Source organism: Aquarana catesbeiana, linkage group LG01 (genome assembly GCF_042186555.1).
Source record: "Aquarana catesbeiana isolate 2022-GZ linkage group LG01, ASM4218655v1, whole genome shotgun sequence".
In the NCBI taxonomy this organism is placed as follows: domain Eukaryota; kingdom Metazoa; phylum Chordata; class Amphibia; order Anura; family Ranidae; genus Aquarana; species Aquarana catesbeiana.
In genome coordinates, this window is record NC_133324.1 from 869,926,309 (window position 1) to 869,948,486 (window position 22,178).

Here is a 22,178-nt window from a genome sequence, read left to right on the forward strand (position 1 = left end):
TGACTTAGTGTAGTTGACCTGTAAACCTGAGATCACTGAGAACTCCTTCAGGAGTTTGCAAAGGTTTGGGAGGGAGGTGATCGGAGACGTGATAAAAAGTAACATGTCGTCTGCAAAAAGACCGCATTTGTGGACTTGATTCCCACAAGAAACTCCTTGAATATTAGGACTATCGCGTATTGCTATTGCCAGAGCTTCAATAGCCATCGCAAAAATTAGTGGTCTAGTGCCTCTCGCTATGTTCAGGGGGTTGGAGTACTGGCCTTATAATCGGATCACCGCCTTTGGGGTAGAGTATAGGGAACTGAGGACCCCTAAAAATCGGGTCCCAAAACCCCATCTCTCTAATAGGGAAAATAAATAGGGCCATTCGATCGAATCAAAGGCCTTATGTAAGTCCAGTGATAAGATCATTCCCTCTTGCCTGGTGCCCCCATCCCAATTAGATTGGAGAAGGGAGACAATGTCGACCGCTCTCCTGATTTGGTCTGGCCCTTGCCTGCCCAGGATAAAGCCCACTTGATCCTTGTGAATATAACCTTTAATAAAAGAGGCCAGACGTTTGGTGAGTATTTTCGTTAAAATTTTCAGGTCATTATTTATTAGGGAGATGGGACGGTAATTTTCGACTTCTTCATGGTTTTTGTTGGGTTTGGGGACTACAGTTATGAACGCGGTGTTGAGGTGGGGATCCAGCGGGGAACCTGATCTTATGGAATTAAAGAATTTAGACATGTATGGGGCTAAAATTTCCCCGAATGTCTTATAATAGGGGACTGATAGGCCGTCAGGACCAGGGGCAGAACCAGACTTGAGCCCTTTAATAACCTCCCTTATTTCCTCCACCGTGAAGGCCTCCTCCATAATTTCTTTATGATCTTGGGAAATTGAGGGTAATTGGAGGTTTTGCAGGAAAGAAGTGGTTAAGGGGGCGCAAATTGTAAGGTTTGAGTTGTAAAGCTTGGAATAAAATTAGTGGAAGGCGGACATAATTTTGTTTGGGTTGGCACCTTCCTCTTTATTTTGTTATGACTCCTAATAAATGTCTATTTTTGTCTAAAATCATTGGCTGTGTGTTAAAATGAAAAAAGGTCAGTTTGTTTGCATGCAGGTACATTTCAAAAAGACAATGTAAAATTAACAAGGGACACCAACACCAACCAATCTCTTTGAGGTTAAAAAATACAAGATAATAATGGTTTTGTGGTAACTTGACACACAAAACGAAAAAAAATATTATGGAGATCACTAGAAAAAAAAATGAGATCTTGATTTAAAAAAAAAAAGAAGATTACTAAAAACAAAAATTAAAAACATTATTCTGGAGATCTGGCAAAAAAAAAAAAATGTATTCATGAGATCACAAGAAATAATAACGAAATCAGTTTGTCGGAACTCTGTGTGAATATCAGCTGCAAAACAACTTCATAATTCTAGCATTATAAGAAGAAGAGAATACGCTGCATTGAAAGATTTCAAAATTTGCAGTGTGACGAATGTGCTATCTCCATTACGAATGCTAGTTTTACCAGACTGAGCGCTTTCGTCTCGTACTTGATTCAGAACATGCGTGGAATTTTGTACACACGCTCGGAATTTCCGACAACGGATTTTGTTGTCGGAAAATTTGAGAAACGGCTCTCAAATTTTTGTTGTCGGAAATTCCGACAAAAAATGTCCGATGGAGCCTACACATGGTCGCAATTATCGTCAACAAGCTCGCATCGAACATTTGTTGTCGGAAAATCCGATTGTGTGTAAGCGGCATTAGAGTGGGCCTAATTTACTAAAGTGTATTGCATATACAGTGAATTTAAGAATAAATGTGTGTTGCCTTGTTTTTTTTCTGGATATACAGTATCTGACCCAGATACAGACATAGCCCACTGTTCTCTATGGGGCAGTCAGATGGAAATGGACTGCCTGTCTGTTTCCATCCGACTGTCATCCGATCTTATTCGCTGGTTGAATGGCAAATTTATCCCCATCCGTCTGTTTTGACCGGATCGGATGCCAACTGGTGTCAGCTGACATCCGCCGCTCCATAGAAAACAATGGGTGGTCTGATCAGGTCCATCTGAAAAATGGACAGGTGGACCCGATCAGTCCGCTGCTGTGAAAGGGGCCTTAGAGGTGTACTTTGTGTATTTAGCAGCAAGTACAATATTTAGCTGTTTTAGAGAATACTGCTAATTGCAAGATGAGTTGAGGTTTACCTCTAGCTGTCTTTACCCCAGCATCAGAACTAGGGTTGCACCGATACCGATACTAGTATACTAATACTCGGGCAAATGCTCCAGATGCTTCACCCGATACCTTGCATCCCGGAAGTCGGTGGGCGGGCAGAGTGGGTGGGAGAAGGCGGAGTGTGGGTCCTGGCACAGTGAGAGTCCTTGCAGTGCAGCAGAGGAAGGTAAGCCTGTGGGCAGGGGTGTGGGTCGCAGTCGCAGCCGTGTGCAGCCACTTGCATCCATCAGCATCGATGACCGAGCCGTCAGAATCGTTAACTGAGTCTCCGTCAGAGGCTGTACACAGCAACGTCCATCTTGGTACACCCTGAACTCGGCCTCAGTAGCCTGCAATCTTAAGGTGGCAGCGGACATCTTGTTACACCCAACCCATACAGTTCACTAACTAAGATGTCCACTGCTGCATTCTGACTAGGCTTACTGAGGCCAAGTGCAGGGTGTATCAAGATGGGCTCTTGTATACTCAGTCATTCCATATCGTCGATTTTATTTTATCATGCCAGGCTGCCAGCAATTAATGCTGCATTATTTTCAGTGCCACTGCCTAGTGCCTACCAAACAGTTTCACCTATCATTGCCCATAAGTGCCACCCATAAGTGCCACCTATTAGTGCCCATAAGTGCCACCTATCAGTGCTGCAAATCAGTGCCACATATCAGTGCCACCTATCAGTGCCCATAAGTGCCAGCCATCAGTGCCGCATATCAGTGCCCATCAGTAAGTGCCAGCCATCAGTGCCGCATATCAGTGCCCATCAGTAAGTGCCAGCCATCAGTGCCGCATATCAGTGTCCATCAGTCAGTGCCACCTATCAGTGCTGCAAATCAGTGCCCAAATCAGTAAGATATCGTTAGTCTGTATTGTGCTTTGAAAACTGTCACTTGACATTAAAAAAAAGTAACGGTAAGCAAGTACTTGAAAAAAAGTATCAGTACTTGTACTCGTGTACTGTGTCTTAAAAAAGTGGTATCGGTGCAACCCTAATCAGAACACACCCTTATACAACATATCCCAACGAGGGTTGTATGTACAGTATAAGCTTTAGTCTTCGTCTTGTCCCAGGCTTCTCCTCGCTGACACTTAGCCCCGCCTCCTCCTGGCTGCAACTTAGCCCCGCCTCCTCCTGGCTGCCACATTCCACAGCCTCCTCCTGGCTGAGGTCTTCCTGTGTATGAAAAAGGGACATTGTTTTAGTATTTGTTTCATCAATCACGCACAATTTTCACCTCCTGACTGTTGCAAATTGAATGTTAACAAATATAACAGACTATCCTTCTGAGCCCAGCATTTTTCATTATTGTCCCAATTTTGGGTGCCCACTACTGTCTATTGATATGTAAAACACTTTTTGCAATCAGCAATTAGTGATCAATAATAACATCTAGTAAACATCATTTCTTTATTGACCAGAAATCTGTAGAGGAATGCTATACCTGACTCCAGCTGGGCTCCTCCACTTCTTCCTGGCTGGCAGGCCCAGGTTGGACATTGGAAGCCTCAGCTGGGGTGGAAGGAAGAGTGGAGAGGGATTCCCTGACTTCAGTGCGGTCTGACAGAAATCGCAGTCTCTCATAGTACCAGAGCCTGGGGACATAAACGTCATCTGCTGCAGCTCCGGACCTCTGGGAATCCGTGACCTTCTTGCGCTCCCTAAGATAAGTGCTCCTCAGGCCACCAATTTTGGTTTTTAAATAAGAGATGGTTGCTGTGGGGACCACCGGCTTCACCAACTCCAGCAGTTTCTCCAGCGCTGCCTGCCTCTTTTGTTTATTGTTGTAATGGGGATGTCTCACCTGCCACAGACAGGGCAGCTCCCTGTACTTGTCTATGAACAGGGGGAGGAAATTGTGGTCGTTGAAGCCATCAATTTTCTCTGCAAGACACAACACAAGACAAACCCTAAGGTCAGGCCAAACTCTCCTAATCTTGTTACAATATAGGCTTCAATTTCGAAGCATTATAGGCCCAAGTTTAGATCTTACCTTCGTTATCACGATCGGCGCCTCCGATGCTCCTTCCTCCGCTCACAGATCGTACGTAATACGCACGCGTAATACGCACGGTTCACACTAGTATGGCTTCAAAGTTGCCTGACTTTGAAGCCGTGTCTCACATCGTGACTTCATCGTGGCTTGCAAATAACTTCTTTAATAGAAGTCATTGCAAGTCGCCCCCAAGTAGTGCAGGAACCTTTTTCTAAGTCGGAGCGACTTGAGTTGCTCCGATTAGAACGGTTCCATTGCACTGAATGGGGCACAATTTGTCAGGGGACCAAGTGACCTGACAGGTTGCCCTAGTGTTAACCGAGCCTTAGACATGTCTGGGGCTAGAAAGACTCCCAAACTTGCCAAGATAATGAAGTTATACTTCTGACACTGTAGAACAGCATTAGAAAGCTGAAAAAAAATCCATCCTGCACCTTCATCTTTCATGTCTTGAGGAGGGTGCACAACCACAGGAGATACCTTAAGAATCCAACATAGCAGAAATAGCCAGCACACCAGAGGTTACAGGTCTCAGCTCTTTACTAGGATCGTATAGTAACAACATAGCTTGTGCAATAAGAAAAAATTAAAAACACTGACATTTCAGAAACACTGTGTTTTCCTTTCTCAAGATAACAGATGGTATGTCCCCTTGAGAAAGGAGACCAGAATGTGTCTGAAAAGTTAGGGTTTAATTTTATTTTATTTTTTTGCAGCTATGTTGTTACCAGAAGGTCCCAGTAATGAGCTGAGATCTGTACCTTTCGATGTGCTGGACATTTCTGCTATGTTATTATCTGAAAATTGGCAATAGTTAACAGGAGCAAGCCTTGTACATACACTATATTGTCAAAAGTATTGGGACGCCTACCTTTGGTATGAATTAGAGCAGAGACTGTGAGCCAGGCCTTTGTGTCCAACATCAGTGCCTGACCTCACAAATGCGCTTCTGGAAGAATGGTCAAACATTCCCATAAACACACTCCTAAACCTTCTGGACAGCCTTCCCAGAAGAGTTGAAGCTGTTATAGCTGCAAAGGGTAGGTCAACTCAAAATTGAACCTTACATACTAGTGCCCCGTGCACACGGTCAGATTTTCCGATGGAAAATGTCCGGTCGGAGCGTGTTGTCGGAAATTCCGACTGTGTGTGGGCTCCATCGGACATTTTCCATCGGATTTTCCGACACACAAAGTTTGAGAGCAGGCTATAAAATTTTCCGACAACAAAATCCGATGGCGTCAATTCCAACCGTGTGTGGCCTGTTCCGACGCACAAAGTGCCACACATGCTCAGAAGAAATTCCGAGACGGAACAGCTCGATCTGCTAAACTTAGCGTTCGCAATGGATACAGCACTTTCGTCACGCTGCAATGTTAAAAATGGTTTAATACAGCGCACTCTCTTCTTCTTTAGAATGTGAGAAGAATTAAGTAGTTTTGCTGCTCATATTCACACAGACTTCTCACAAACATATTTCTTTACTATTTATCGGGATTCCCTCAATATATTTTGATTTGCCACATCTGACAACATTTTTTTGGTGTTGTATTTTGTTTTTTGTTTTAAGGCAGAATTTTTTTTTTGGGTTTGTATTTTTTCAAGACTGATCTTTGTTTTCTTGTATTTTTAGTTTTACTCCAGAATATTTTTGTGTGTGTTTTGTGTGTCAAGTTACCACAACACCATTGATATGTTGTTATATTTAATCTGTAGGAGATTGTTTGGTGTTGTTATCTCTTGTTAAATTCACATTGTACTTTAGAAATGTACCTGAATCGTCACCAACAAACTGTCCTTTTTGAATGAAAACACACATAGGAGAGTATAATAGAAAAAAAAAATAATTTATTAAGGGCTCACAACTAAACAAAGAGGGAGGCAACGCTGGAGAAACAGCAGAAATGGGTGAAGCCTTGGACCCCCAGGGCACACATCAACTATTTTCAAGCAAAATTGGTGGCCTAAGGAGTCCTTATCGAAAAGGGAGTGCAGTCTGGTCCAGAAGTCCCACAGATCTGGAAAGCAGCAGATGACATCTGTGTCCCCAGGCTGTGGTCATACAAGAGACTGCATCTTTTGCCAGACCAGACTGAACCCAGGGCCATCACTCTCTGGTCTTCCTTTCACGCTCCCTTCCACGCTGTGGCTCTGGTGGTGGAGTTGTGGCAGCAGGAGGAGGAGGAGGGGTCAACTCACATATTTTGCGTTGACCCTCCTGCATGCCCTGCAATTTTGTGGCAGCCATGCAGGCAAAGGCCTCTTCAGGAGTGGGTAAGGCTCGTAGGGACACAGAAGCCTCCTGAATTAGCCTGAGTGTAGAATCCTGCATGTGAGTCGCCTTCCTCGCTCTTTTGTATGGAAGGCGGAGGGGAGGAACCTGCGATTCGGTCAGGCTTCGTCTTGTCCCAGGCTTCTCCTCGCTGACACTTAGCCCCGCCTCCTCCTGGCTGCAACTTAGCCCCGCCTCCTCCTGGCTGCCACATTCCACAGCCTCCTCCTGGCTGAGGTCTTCCTGTGTATGAAAAAGGGACATTGTTTTAGTATTTGTTTCATCAATCACGCACAATTTTCACCTCCTGACTGTTGCAAATTGAATGTTAACAAATATAACAGACTATCCTTCTGAGCCCAGCATTTTTCATTATTGTCCCAATTTTGGGTGCCCACTACTGTCTATTGATATGTAAAACACTTTTTGCAATCAGCAATTAGTGATCAATAATAACATCTAGTAAACATCATTTCTTTATTGACCAGAAATCTGTAGAGGAATGCTATACCTGACTCCAGCTGGGCTCCTCCACTTCTTCCTGGCTGGCAGGCCCAGGTTGGACATTGGAAGCCTCAGCTGGGGTGGAAGGAAGAGTGGAGAGGGATTCCCTGACTTCAGTGCGGTCTGACAGAAATCGCAGTCTCTCATAGTACCAGAGCCTGGGGACATAAACGTCATCTGCTGCAGCTTCGGACCTCTGGGAATCCGTGACCTTCTTGCGCTCCCTAAGATAAGTGCTCCTCAGGCCACCAATTTTGGTTTTTAAATAAGAGATGGTTGCTGTGGGGACCACCGGCTTCACCAACTCCAGCAGTTTCTCCAGCGCTGCCTGCCTCTTTTGTTTATTGTTGTAATGGGGATGTCTCACCTGCCACAGACAGGGCAGCTCCCTGTACTTGTCTATGAACAGGGGGAGGAAATTGTGGTCGTTGAAGCCATCAATTTTCTCTGCAAGACACAACACAAGACAAACCCTAAGGTCAGGCCAAACTCTCCTAATCTTGTTACAATATAGGCTTCAATTTCGAAGCATTATAGGCCCAAGTTTAGATCTTACCTTCGTTATCACGATCGGCGCCTCCGATGCTCCTTCCTCCGCTCACAGATCGTACGTAATACGCACGCGTGTTACGCTTTATACACACTGCGCATGCATATAACTCCGACCGCCCCTGACATTCTTTTTAGTCTATTCCCCTCCCCTTTTCGTTCGGCACAGTGGGGGAAGAGCACATGGCGGAGACACAACAGGTGCATGCTAATTACAGAAACGAGGAGGAGGAGGAAAGCCCGGATCCGGAGACGTCCCGATCCAGAAGGAGACGATTTAAGGCCTCAAATGTCCTTTGGGGAAATGTTGGAGATGGTGGACATCCTGAAGAAGGCCGACTATGATGGGACGTATGGACTTTACCCCAACCCCAATGTCAGAAAGGCCAAGATCATGGCGAAAGTGGTCAAAAGTCTGCACCGGAATTTCGGGGTACGACGATCGAAAGATCAGCTCGGGAAACGGTGGTCGGACCTCAAATTACGAGAACATGAGCAGTACAGAAAGATCCGGAGAGTGCTGCAAAAAAGTAAGTAGTTGTGCTGTGTTCCTATTCTTTTTGGCTTTATTACGTTCATGCTGCTCAATGTGCTTTTCTTAAAAGTGTACATTTTAAAATGGCAACTTTCATGTTCATGGGCACATTATTCGTTCGTATCAAACATTTTTCTTTCGGCCTATAAAACACCATTGTTTTGGCCATATGCATTTGGCCACATTTTTGACGCCCTACTTGTATGAAACTAATTTGGTTCTGTAGATGGCTTTGTTGCTAGAATGAAATGCCAACTAGATTCTGTGTAAGGAGAGGACACTGAGCAGCTGTTTTCACATCTGGACACTGGAGCACTAGTGTGGGACACCAGAACACCATTTTTATTAGGGGGGCCACACAGGTGCTCCAGTGTATACTATAGGGGGGTCTCCATCTGTGAAGCTTGTACCAAACAGGTAAAGTATTGAAGCTTAACAAACGACACTGAAAATTCTACATCTTGGAACTCTGCCAAAACAGACAATTGTACGCCACTTCCAAGCAATGTTTCCTATTTATAGTTCTGCCATCAAATATCTGTGTGCTAAGTATACCATTTTTTTTTACATAGGGGAGAAAAGACTCGGAGGACACCCCTCATCCGAGGAGACCAGAGCCCCCCCCCCCCCCGGAAGAAGGGGAAATCCCTCCAACACAAGAAGAGCAGGAGGAAGAAGACGTGGTGGAACTAGTCACCACAACAGGTGAGTGTCTGCGACCACACGCTCAGGTAAGAGATGGATGCCGGCATATTTTTTATACCTGTTTTTGTTTGGTTTCTCTCTTTTTAGGTGATCGTGATGTTGTGGATCCAGATCCTTTCACCTCGGAAAGTGCACAGATCCTGATCGGGGAGATCATGGGGTGTAATTTAGCATTGGAAAACCTCAATAAAAACATCAATGATGTTATTCAAAAAAATAAGAACATCATTGATGTTTTGGGTAGAGTTTAAAACCCCTCCAAATCTCTTTCTTTTTTTGTGTGCTACAATGTTCTAAATGTTTTAGGGATTTTTAGAAAAGCCAAATTTGGAGGATGCACACAGTGTGCCAACATGTGCTATCTGCCATCACGGGAGATCAATGGACGCGTTTTGGGGGTGCAACCCCTTCCTCAATAATAAAGTAGCTGAGAGGAAGGGGTTTCTCCCCCAAAACACGTCCCTTGATCCCCCGTGATGGCAGGTCGCACATGTTGACATTCGGAAATTTGTGTGCATCTTCCAAATTTGGCTTTTCCTGGGGTGACTTCACACAATCTGAACACAACATCAAACACAGTTCCTAAATACTCATGTCTGATATTGCCTTCAAGTTCTACCAAATGTGAACTTTGTAAGTTCAAAGATTTGTGTCTTTCTTGTTGGTTTTACACATGCCTGTTTTATCTTAAATGGACATTTCTATTTGTGATAATGCAACCCCAAAAATTGTTATACAACAAACATGTTGGTTTGTTTTAAAACCTTTTTCTAAATGCAGATGTGATTGTGCAGGTATTAAAAATATTGTTTTAATCAAGAATGTGTTGATTATTGTCTGAACGCTACAACACTTTTGTGGTGATGTAATTGCTGTTTTCTGTGACAATGGGGGTTATTTCCAAAGGGCAAATCCTCTTTGCACTACCAGTGCAGTTTCAGTGCAGTTTCAGGTGCACTTGTAGTGCACAGTGTCTTTGCCTTTAGTAAATAACAGCCAACAGTGCTTTGTAAGGTTACACAATCACGCCATTTTCTGGACTCACCACATTTCGGTCAGGGTCAGCTAAAACAAACACAAGCAGTAAATGTCACCAAAGATTTGCGAATTTTTTTTTTTATTGAAACAAGGTTTCACAAATTGTCTGGCATATTGATGGCCCCCCTATCCGCAAAGAACTCAAGGTATCTTAACCGGACATCACGGGCACTCAGGGAGGGCAAGCCAAGACGGCCACTTTCAAGCGCCGTCAGGGTTGTTTCATTTATAATTACGGCCTCAGGCCCAACTGAGCCAGCATAGTTGGCAGAATGTTGCCGTAAAAAGTTATGTAGAACACAGCACTTCAGGATTATATAATTCAGTTTATACTCCGCCATATGGATGGGTGTAAGAAATAGGCGGAACCGGCTGGCCATGATTCCAAATGTGTTCTCCACCACTCTTCTGGCTCTGGCCAGCCGGTAATTAAAAACCCTCTGTTCCGGGGTCAGGGTCCTCATTGGGAATGGCCGCATAAGATGGTGCCCCAGCCCAAATGCTTCATCCGCAACGAAGACGAATGGGAGTCCTTCCACATTGTCTTCTGGAGGTGGCAAGTCCAAGCTGCCATTCTGGAGACGCCTGTAAAACTCCGTCTGGGTGATGACTCCACCATCGGACACCCGGCCATTCTTCCCCACGTCCACATACAGGAACTCGTAATTAGCCGACACCACCGCCAACATCACAATACTATTGAACCCCTTGTAATTATAATAGTACGACCCCGAGTTGGGGGGTGGGATGATGTGGACGTGTTTCCCATCAATTGCCCCTCCGCAGTTAGGAAAGTCCCACCGCTGGACAAAGTGGGAGGCCACAGTGTGCCATTCCTGTGGCGTGGAAGTAAACTGTTGAGGAAAACAAAAATAAATGAGTATTTTTGCACATAAACATGGAAAGCAGATTAGACACAAACATTCTTGGCCAACATCCAGATAACATTTATTAAGGGGAATTTTACAACACCAAAGTATAAGGTACACCTATCATATTCCCCCCCCCCCCCCATGGGCCATTTCTAACATTATAGGGGGTGGGGGAATTTTGGACAGGTAACCCTCTCCACTTCGTTGAGAGATGAATGCCTCAATAATGGGTATTACTTGGAACAGCCCCTCCTTAGTTACACTATTTGCAGCCCACTGGACAGGTAAGAAGTGTCATAATACAAAGATATAAATACACATTGTACACATTTGAGCACATTTGGACATTCTGCTATTACCTATCAAGATAATAATATAATACAAAAACTTTAAACAGTACCATTTGAAAGTATACAGGCAGGCCCTTGCACTACATGCTTTGGGGAATTCATCCATAAATCTTACCACAAAAGAGGTGGGTATAGTGTGTATGGGTTTGGCAAAGTCAGTAGATAGATGATTGAGGATAGATAGAGAATTGGGATCAGCTGACTTAGCAGTTGGGGGGAGGAAGGGTTAATAAAAATGATTTGGGGACACTACAAAAAAAAGCTTCTGGCACTCTGCCTGAATTTAAAGCACAAATCACATTTCTAAACATTTTAGGGGTTGTTTGGGGTAAAGCACTACTATGGAGCTGATCAAATACATTGTTAAGTGACTACATGAGATGAATATAGGGCCAGGAGAGCATGCTGGGGAGGTAAGTGAAGGCAAATATGTATGAAGGACTAAAAAAAAAAAAAACATAAAATTCCAGCATGCATGAGGACAAAGGGGACATTCACAGCATATTACAATCATGGTAATTAGGGAATGAGGAAAGAAATACAATATATTAGCAAACATTAAATACAATAAAATGTGATATTAAAGGATACAAATCTTACCTTCATATACTCCTTCTGCAGGACCTGGATGATGGCAGAACAGGTCTCTGGGATAATGATCCCCAGAGCCTGGGGGGAGATGCCTGTCGAGAACTTCAAGTCCTCCAGGCTTCTCCCTGTCGCCAAGTACCACAGGGTAGCGACGAGCCTCTGCTCCAGAGTGATGGCTTGCCTCATGCAGGTATCCTGCCTGCTGATATAGGGGGTCAGCGAAGCCAACAAATGGTGAAATACGGGGTCCGTCATCCTGAGAAAGTTCCTGAAATCATCAGGATTATTCTCACGAATCTCACGGAGCAAAGGCATATGACAGAACTGGTCACGCTGAAGCAACCAATCCTTGGTCCATGAACTCCTCCCCACCCTGTTCATGGACTGGACTTGTGTCAAGGTCAGGACCCCAACACCAAGCCCCCGCACAGCACGAACTCTACGAGGAGTACGTATACGCAACATGGCTAGAAAACGGTTGGCTGCTCAGAACGAAGTAACAGAACGCACTGAAGAACAGCAAGGCCTGTGAAAAGCGACCTGAAAAACAGCAACGAACGAACAAGAACACAATGACTAATCCAAGTCACGTGTAGCTTGCTTGCACGCACTGAAGAGCACATACAAACCCACAAGCACAAACTGAACCGCAGAAAACGATCTGAAAGCCACGAGTCTGAAAAAGCACGAATCGTCTCTCACCAAACTTTTACTAACACGAGATTAGCAAAAGGAGCCCAAAGGGTGCCGCGCTTGGTGCTGAAATGGCCTTTTCTAGTCTCGTCGTACGTGGTTGACGTCACCGCGTTCTTGGCGATCGGAAATTCCGACAACTTTGTGCGACCGTGTGTACGCAAAACAAGTTTGAGCAAACATCCGTCGGAAAAAATCCTAGGATTTTGTTGTCGGAATGTCCGATCAATGTCCGACCGTGTGTACGGGGCATAAGACTGGGATTCTATTAAAGTTCATGTGCGTGTAAAGGCAGGCGTCACATTACTTTTGACAATATAGTGTAGTCTGTGGTTCACTTGCCATTTAATTATAGAATAATTTAAGGCAATTAAAATAATTATTGAGTCCCTGAGAATATAAAAAATCCACAATCAAACACCCCAAATTATTATGGGGAAGCTTGGCAATCCAGCATAAAAGTCTTGTTTATGTAGTTTGCTCATCAAGCTGACCACAAATCTTCACAAACAAATATTTACTAGAAAACTAAACAAAACTAAATGAAGAGTAACAGCAGAAGGACAGGTAAATTGGAATCAATATATGCAGTTCACCATGGCAAATTAAAACACCAATTTGTGAAAGGTTTAAATAACAGGAATCCACAGTAAATTCCCAAGAGATCTTCAAAAACATGTCACAAGGTTGGGTGTACCATGCTCAACATCAACACTGCTGGATATAGGGGAGCCCACAAGATGTAGAGTACGGAGGGGAATCATGATAACCATAGATAAATGAAAGTCTCAAATGTATTAACATCAATAAAATCCAATGTGTTTCAAAGACTGAATTGCTCCCTCTTCAGTCTCCGAAATGTATTGACCTGGTGGCTTTTCTTAAATGTGCTTGGCTTTTGTTTTGTTTCCTGTGCATATGAAAGATGTAAACCCTAACTGGATGGCATTTCATTTGTGAAAGCCCTCCACATCCAAAATAATTGCCAGTTTTTGTAATAAAAATACTTTTTTCATTTTTCATTCTTTGATGAAACTCAGTGCTTATGATCTAATGCAGCTTCTTTGCATCTGCTTCCTGTCTACGTGTACTCCAATGCTGGCTGCATGGCATTTTTCTGGCTGGGTTTCCTAAAGGTGACTGGAGTGGATCCATGCTTGCCTAATTTATGTTGAAATAACCACTCGTAGTCTCTATACATAAGCCCATGTAACAGAAAAGCAAAGAGAGCATGATTGGGGAACAGGATGAGTGTTGTTGTCCTATAACAGGAAATATTAGAACAAGGACCTTCATAGCAGAATCAGAAGGTATTATATTAATCAAAACTGCAGGTTTAACTGATTGAGTTTACATATACTTTCTCATAATCCCCTGCACAGTTTCAAATCAGACTCACATTGAAGCTGTCTAAAATGGTTAATAAAATACGAGGGAAGGAGTAGAGCAAGAGGGATTTACACAAAAGGGATGATTCATCAAAATTAGAGAACAGAAAATCAGCACAAAATTGGATTTACAGAATTCTTGGAATTAATTTAAAGATAAAACCTTGAATGACAACTCAAATTTTGTGCTAATTTTATTATCTTTTATTGAATCTTCCTCAATGTTGCGGATTCAGTTTCTTCCACTTACAGCACTAATATCATCATATTACATGGGGTGGTTGTTTAGAAGGCAGAAAAGCAAAGTGGCAGGAGGCAGAGCTAAGACTCCTTGTAAAATAACACCAGAAACATGAAATCTGAATTGGAGGGACACTTACAAAAGCCCTCTTCACTATTCCCATGGTTTAAATCATATTTAGAAAAAAAACATTGCAAGTGCTTTAAGAGGAACTTCGCCCTACATATCAAAAGCCAAATGCAGCCTCTCTAATAGGTATCTTTGTATGATATAAAAAAAGATGGTGTGCGGCTTGAGCTTGCACTTGCACAGATGTTCCACAGGTCTTGAAAGGCACACAGCATCAAAATAAGTGATACTTCAGCTCCACAGCCTCATGGAATGTGGGACATGAATATCCCAGGAAGCTGCAGGGGAGATACTAAACTACTTTCACCTAAGCGAGGGATCAGGAAGCGGTGGAAGTGTTATAGCAGGAGTGTGTAACCTGCCGCCCAAGACACGGCCCAACACAAAATCTTAAACTTACTTTAAAAAATGTATTTTTGGGGGGGAATGTTTTATAAAAAATGCATTTACATTTTGCAAACACATGCGGCCGAAGAAAAATTTGACAGTGTCTCCTTCCTGGACTTTTATCAATTTTATCTTCCCAACAAAAAATAATCCCACTCTCCCCAATCACACTTTATTCATGTCATCAGTTTTCGGCAGCACCTATATTTGTGAGTAACTATTTTCAAGGATGAAGCAATTGAAGGGCAAAATTATACCCAAAATATCTGATGAGCTCCTTGAGAATTAATTGAGAATTGCTACTACATCCATCCAACAAGATATTGATGTGTTTGTTTATCAAAAGCAGTGTCAAATATTGCACTAGTTTTCTGTTTCCCTCTTTTACTTTCATAATAAAAAATATTTAAAAAATATATTTTATTATTTATAGATATAAATAATAGACCTATTTAATCATTAACTGATTGATCTGCCTGACCTTTTCTGCTCACCAGCTATCCTGATTGTTAGTGTATTTTATGTGTTGTCCAAAACAATTCCTCTTCTTCCAATGTAGCCGAGGAAGGTCAAAATATTGGGCACCCCTGTGTTATAGTTTATGTCAACTCCTATCACTGGCACTTTTTCTGGACAGCTAAATCTACATGTAAATGTGGAGAAAAATAATAAAGAAATGTTTCACAACAGTCGCTCTTTAAGGCAGACCTTAAGCCATTTTTTCATCTTTCCATCTATTAAATCTTCTGCCCTTGTTGTTTTAACTGTGGATAGTAGAACATTTTTTTTTCTCCCAGTAAATACCTTATACAGCCCACTTCCTGTTTCTTTTCTGGTCATTATCCTAGGCTTATGACATCATGCACAGCTCTCTCTTTCATTCTCGTAAGAGTTTGCCATGAAGGGAGGGGGGATGAGTTATAAGAGGGCCAATGAGAGCTGCAGGGCTGCAGAGATGGAGGTGTGCCTCTGTGTGTCTATGTAAATCCAGGAAGTGAACAAGCAGCAGCTTCAGCTGCTCACAGTTAAAATGGATGCAGCTAGAATAAGTGGAGGGAGATTGCTGCAGCATATTTGGCAAGTACAGAATCACAGTATATATAAAATAATATGCAAAGTGGTTGGAGGGAAGCTTCAGAATGGCAAATATGTTTTTATTACAAATTATGTGAGCAGACTGCAGTTCCTCTTTAACTAGATCTTGCTGATTTTTCCTGCATATTGCTTTATAAAATACTAATAACAATGTAGTCTAGAGATTACAAAATTTCAGTCCTGAAATACAAACCGTCACCCCCTCTGAGTCTTTGGACTATCAACAGAATACAGCCAAGCACCATGGATGCATTCTGTCCTGTAGTTTATTCTAAGCTAAATCAAACATCCTTCAGAACACAAAGATCTCATTTCCAACCGAGATGCAAAATAATTGATAGAAACAAGCCATGTGCAATAATTTCAGAGGAAACATTTGCATCGAGTGAAGGCTCAAACTTAGCGGCGCCAGGGACATCTTCAGTTCTCTATGATATAAACAATTGATGTCCGGCTACATGATTGCACATCATCAATTCCAATTTACGTTTATTGCTTTGAATGTTTCTAAAAGTCCTGGTGATATGTCAGTGGAGCTTCTAAAGATTGTTTTTAGTGAGGAACAAATGACTGTGCAGTTGTAAGCTATGCCTCAGGAACCTGGACAAATAGACATGGGAAAATAATTGGTTTTCGTGCAACAATTGAGCAGTTCTAGTGTTGAAATTGGGTTTTCTTGGAATTACAATGAAAAACAATCAAAAGACTGAGAGCTACTGTATTTCCTATTTTGTGAAAAGATAGAGTTTATTAACTTTCCAGACTTGTTTAATATTTTCTTACTTTTCAGCTTTCACAATGGTTTACCATTTTGAAGTATGATAAAAAGTAATCAGCAAGTTACAAGGAAAAAGGCAAAGATTTAATTGATTACTTGCTTCCTTTGGGATTTTATACAAAATACTTGCAATGGTTTGGTAAGATTGACAACCGAGGCACACTATTTAACATTAATTGTCTGCTTCCTGACATAGCAGTGTGCATGGTCGCTAACTCCTATGTGTGAGATTATTAGTAGGCCAGTGGAGAACATGTACATGTAGAAGGCATAGGGGGAGGGCTACACAGGTGATTTTTTTTTTTTATTAGCTCAATAGCGTTGCTAAAATCTCATTAGATTATTCTTCTTGTATCGCTTTTCGTTTTAAAGTGAGTTTTCAGTAGTGAATGTGACAATTTATCTAACACAATCTGACAATGCTGCACCAAAGTCCGATCGTTTCGAGCGTGATGAAGTACGACCGGACTAGAATAAGGAAGTTCATAGCCAGTAGCCAATAGCTGCCCTTGTGTCCTTTTTTGTCCGTTGGACTAGCATACAGACGAACGGATTTTTCGATCGGACTCGAGTACGTCGGAAAGATTTAAAACATGTTCTATTTCTAAAGTCCAACAGATTTTTCGACAGAAAAGGTCCGATGAAGCCCACACACGACGAATTGTCCGAAGGATTCGTTTCGTCGGACCAGTTCGGTCGAAAAGTCCGGTCGTGTGTACACGACATTAAGGTCATTCACACCTATGCACTCTACTGTACATTGCGGTCCATCGCGGTCTGTTGGTAGCCGATTCAAATAAATAGACTGCCCTAATGCAAAGCACAATAAATCCTCTTAACGCACAGCAGCATATTGGAAAGGGAGCTCTTGAAGGGTATGTCCACTTTTGCAAACAAATTTGAGAAAACCACACTTTTTGTTATGTGTTCCTATTCACACCAAACACATAAAGTTAAAAGAAATATATTTCTTACCTTCTAGAGATGTTTCTCACAAGGCCTTGTGGCTGTTTGCTAGTGATGGGCCGAACACACAACCCCCCCCTGAACACCCCCCGAACCAGTTTGCGCCAGAACTCCCAAACAGAGAAAAAGTTTGAAAAAAAAAAGAGAAAAAACAGGTGAACAAATATCTGCGCTAACTAAAAAGAACAATAAGAGCAGCCAACATAGTTTGTTGATTTCATAAAACACAAATATAAAAAATCAAAATGCAGCGCTTAAGTAAAACAAAATTTGCGAATAAACGTTATAGTCCATAAAAAATCAATGAGGCACTATCATTCAGCCCGTCAACTACACTTCTCCAGTAGCAGAGGCAGTCATTGATCCCTCCACCCCCCAGCAAACTCATCATCCTTTATTCAGCAACTTTGTCTTTCCCACCATGTGAAATTTCAAGTACACAGCGGACGCCCTCCACAGGCTAAGAAACACCGCCTCAACTTTACCAACCGCCACTCAAAAAAGACTAAAAAAAGAAAAATGACTAAGGACCAACCTACAATCAACCATCAAATATAGGGAGACACCAATCCAACCACAACAACTAGCATGTGCCCTGATCAACACCAGATCTGCAGTCAAGCACAGATTGGAAATCCATGACTTCATCATTGAAAACAACAATTATTGCCTCATTACGGAAAGCTGGCTAACATCCGACTGCAACACCATCCTAACTGAATTGGTGCCTGAGAACTACAGCATCCTAACTGAGCATAGAATAGAAAAAAAAGGAGGAGACCTAGCAGTGATCTTCAGCAAAAATATATAACCAAAAGAGAGACCCTAGGGATTTTATGGGTGGGAGGGAGATGGGAAGTATGAGTATGTATAAAGGTGAAAGGCATCAAAGTATATAAAAATAATAATACTCTATTCAAAATTGCACATAAATATAGAAAATTTAAAAGCAATAGAGTATACAATAGCTGCAATTGATCATAGACATACAGGTTCTACTCGTGAAGAACTCATACATGAATGATGCATATGGAAAAATCCAACATGTTTGGGAATGTTTAAGATGTAAATTCCTTCTTCAGGGATTTCCTGTGCAGTTGCAATATGTGGTTAGTTACACCGATTATAGTTGTTTGTGAGAATCAAAGAAGATAAAATGTTGGAAAATGATGCTTCAAGTTCTGATCTCCCAAATTGTGAGGAAACAAGGGGGGAGGAGTTGGAGTAGTTTAGAGTCTTAGTCCATAATTTTGCAATGTTGCTCCATGTCAATTACATGGGTGACAGCATTACAACAGGCAAGGTCGTGGGACACACCCGGCCCATGCGGTCCACAAGGAACGGCTTAATAGATATGAATGCCAAGTCTCTATAGATGAAAGTCCAGATACATCTGCTTCAAAAGACAAACGTAGGGTGTATGACGTCATACACCCTACGCTTGTCTTTTGGAGCAGATGTATCTGGACTTTCATGTTGGATTTTTCCATTTGCATCATTCATGTATGAGTTCTTCACGAGTAGAACCTGTATGTCTATGATCAATTGCAGTTATTGTATACTCTATTGCTTTTAAATTTTCTATATTTATGTGCAATTTTGAATAAAGTATTATTATTTTGATATACTTTGATGCCTTTCACCTTTATACATGCTCATACTTCCCATCTCCCTCCCACCCATAAAATCCCTGGGGTCTCTCTTTTGGTTATATATTTTTGCTGATTTTTGGGGATGTGGTGAGAGGTGAGCTCTACCCTTGTGTCTACCTGACTGTCTACCTAGACTGATTTGGTGGTTCAACCACATTCATGTGTTTCTCTAGCAGTGATCTTCAAATCGCACTTTGTGTTCACCAAACCAACTTTATAGAACTCAGTGCCTTTCATGGAGACACTCTCCCTGCGTCTTCAAACAACACCCCAAGACACCATTCACATACTACTATGCTACAAACCACCAGGACCAAAGACCAATCTCCTTACACCACTCACTGAATTCATTTCAATGCACACCCTGAAAACCAAAAACTTTCTGGTACTTGGGGACTTTAACCTCTGGGCAAACTCTACCCAAGACCCTATCGCGAAGGCCTGCATTAACCAACTGGAAGAACTATGTCTTCAACAGCTGATAAATGCTCCCACGCACGGTTCAGGACACACTCTAGACCTCATCTTCAAACAGAACATATTCGACAACACACCACTACCATGGATGGACCACCACACTATCAAATTTAAAATCACCACTAACACCACCCTCCAAAAACAGAAACATGCAACAACACACTGGAACAGATCTCAGAAGAAACTACACTCTGAACTCTTCAAAACCACATTATCAAACAAAATACCATTGCTAAACTTAAACCTCTCAACGGAACAAACACTCAACTCCCTAAACAAGGCATTACTACAAACAGCAGACTCAGTGGCACCAAATCGCAGAACACTCATCCGCAAAAAAAACTTGAGATGGTTTAATGGCACTCTCACCCTACTCAAGCAAGAACGTAGAAGAGCTGAAAGAGCATGGAGAAGAAATCCTACCAAGGAAAACCATACAAACTACAAAGTACTCACTGTGAAATACCACAAAGCACTCTTCAAAGCCAAAAAAGAACATTTCTCGAACACCATCTCAACTGCCTTAAACCGGCCACAGGAACTCTTCAAAATAGTTGCCCAGTCAATGAACCCAACTTGCTTAGAGCCCCCAGCAAACGATACTCAAGAATTCTGCAATGAGTTATCAAATTTCTTCATCGACAAAATCGACAACATTCGGAAATCAATTCAACAGAAGAAAACAACCAACCTCACTCAACCAAAGCAAAAAAAGGATATCGACACGAACATCACACAACCACCGGATTTCTCTTTGACCCCAATCACCACTGACACGACTAAAAACATTATGAGAAGACAGCACATCACCAAATGACATAATTCCCAGAAAACTCCTGAAAGAATGTTCCGACATCTTGGCCCCTACGATAACACACCTCATAAATCATTCGTTCAAAGAAGGGATTGTGCCAATCACCCTCAAGCAAGGCACCGTCAAACCCCTGCTAAAGAAACCCAATCTCGACCCTAAGGACCCTAACTACTGCAGACCAATAACAAGCCTCAACACCATCTCCAAGATTATGGAGAAAGCAATAGTACAACAGCTACAACGCCACCTGGACACACACCAACTCCTGGACCCTCTGCAATCAGGCTTCTGCCCAGGCCATGGCACAGAAACAGCATTTCTCAAAATATGGGACGATGCCCTTGAAGCAGCAGATGACGGAGAATCATGTCTCCTGGTACTGTTAGACCTCAGTGCAGCAATTGATACAGTGGACCACAATACTCTACTTGTCCGCCTCACAGAAGTAGCAGGAGCCACAGATTCTGGTCTAAAATAGTTTGTATCCTTCTTAGAGAATCGCTCTCAAACAGTGAAACTAGGAGCATTCACCTCTGAAACCTGCGCAATCTCCTGTGGAGTCCCTCAGGGTTTACCCTTGTCACCAGTTCTATTCAACGTCTACATCCGCCCACTCCTCAAAATCATCAAAAAATCGGACCTCTGCTTCCACTCATACGCTGATGACACCCAACTCTACTTTCGCATCACCGAACAAAAAGACCACCATCAGCAATTAGAGAAATGCCTCACTTTGATAGATGACTGGATGACCATTAGCTCCCTCAAACTCAACAGTTCAAAAACAGAACTTCTTCTCCTACACGCTAACCAAAATTCCAAAACCAAGACTCCGCGGACACCTCCCACCATCTTTGGACAGACCATCTCTGCAAGCACCAAAGCCAAGAGCCTCGAAGTTATCTTTGACTCAGAAATGACAATGGATGCACAAATAGGATCAGTAGTTAGCGGATCTCACCATATCCTCTGCCTGCTACGTAGACTCATCCCCTTCATCCCAGAAGAGGACAAAGCAGCAGTAGTTGGAACAATCATCAATTTCCGACTCGACTACGCAAACTCGCTCTACATAGGATTACCCCAATATCAGCTTGCGCGCCTACAGATCATACAAAGCGCGGCGGCAAGACTGCTAAAAGGAAAAAAACCCTGGGAGTCCATTTCCCAATCCCTGAGGAGCCTACATTGGCTAACCGTACAGAATCTGATCACATTCAAGACCCTCTGTCTCACCCACAAATGCATACAAGGAAACGCTCCTCAATACCTTCGAGAGAAAATAAAACACTACACACCCAATCGCAATCTTCGATCATCTAACCAAAACCTCCTCCTCATTCCCAAATACCGCTACAAAGCAAAGGGAGAACGAAGATTCGCAGTCCAAGGACCTCGGCTATGGAACTCTCTTCTGACTCACATCTGCATGGAAGAAAACCATCTGGCCTTCAGGAAAAAACTCAAGACCTTCCTCTTCTAAGAAGCTGACAACACAAAACGCATTTAGCGCCTTGAGGCGATTCAGTTCACATTTGCAGCGCTTTACAAATCATTCATTCATTCAGATGACGTGAAGCCAAACTTCACCAAACTTCAGTGTGCAAAAGAGAGGCACACCACACCCACGTGCTATCAATCTGCTTACCAGAAAGATATGAAAAGAAGCGATGTAATCATATGATGCAAAGGTTCAACAGTAGATCCGAATGGCACACTCCATCATTGACAGGCAGATTATGTAAAAAAGGTCAGGTCGTCAACATATCAAAAGGACATCAGGACTCACATAAGAAGATGGATGAATTGTGCGATCACTGCTCTGATGATCTGTGTAGCCCCCTGATTCTGCACGAATAGTCAGAGTCTATAAGAACTCACTGCACAAACAAGGCCAACAAAGGAGA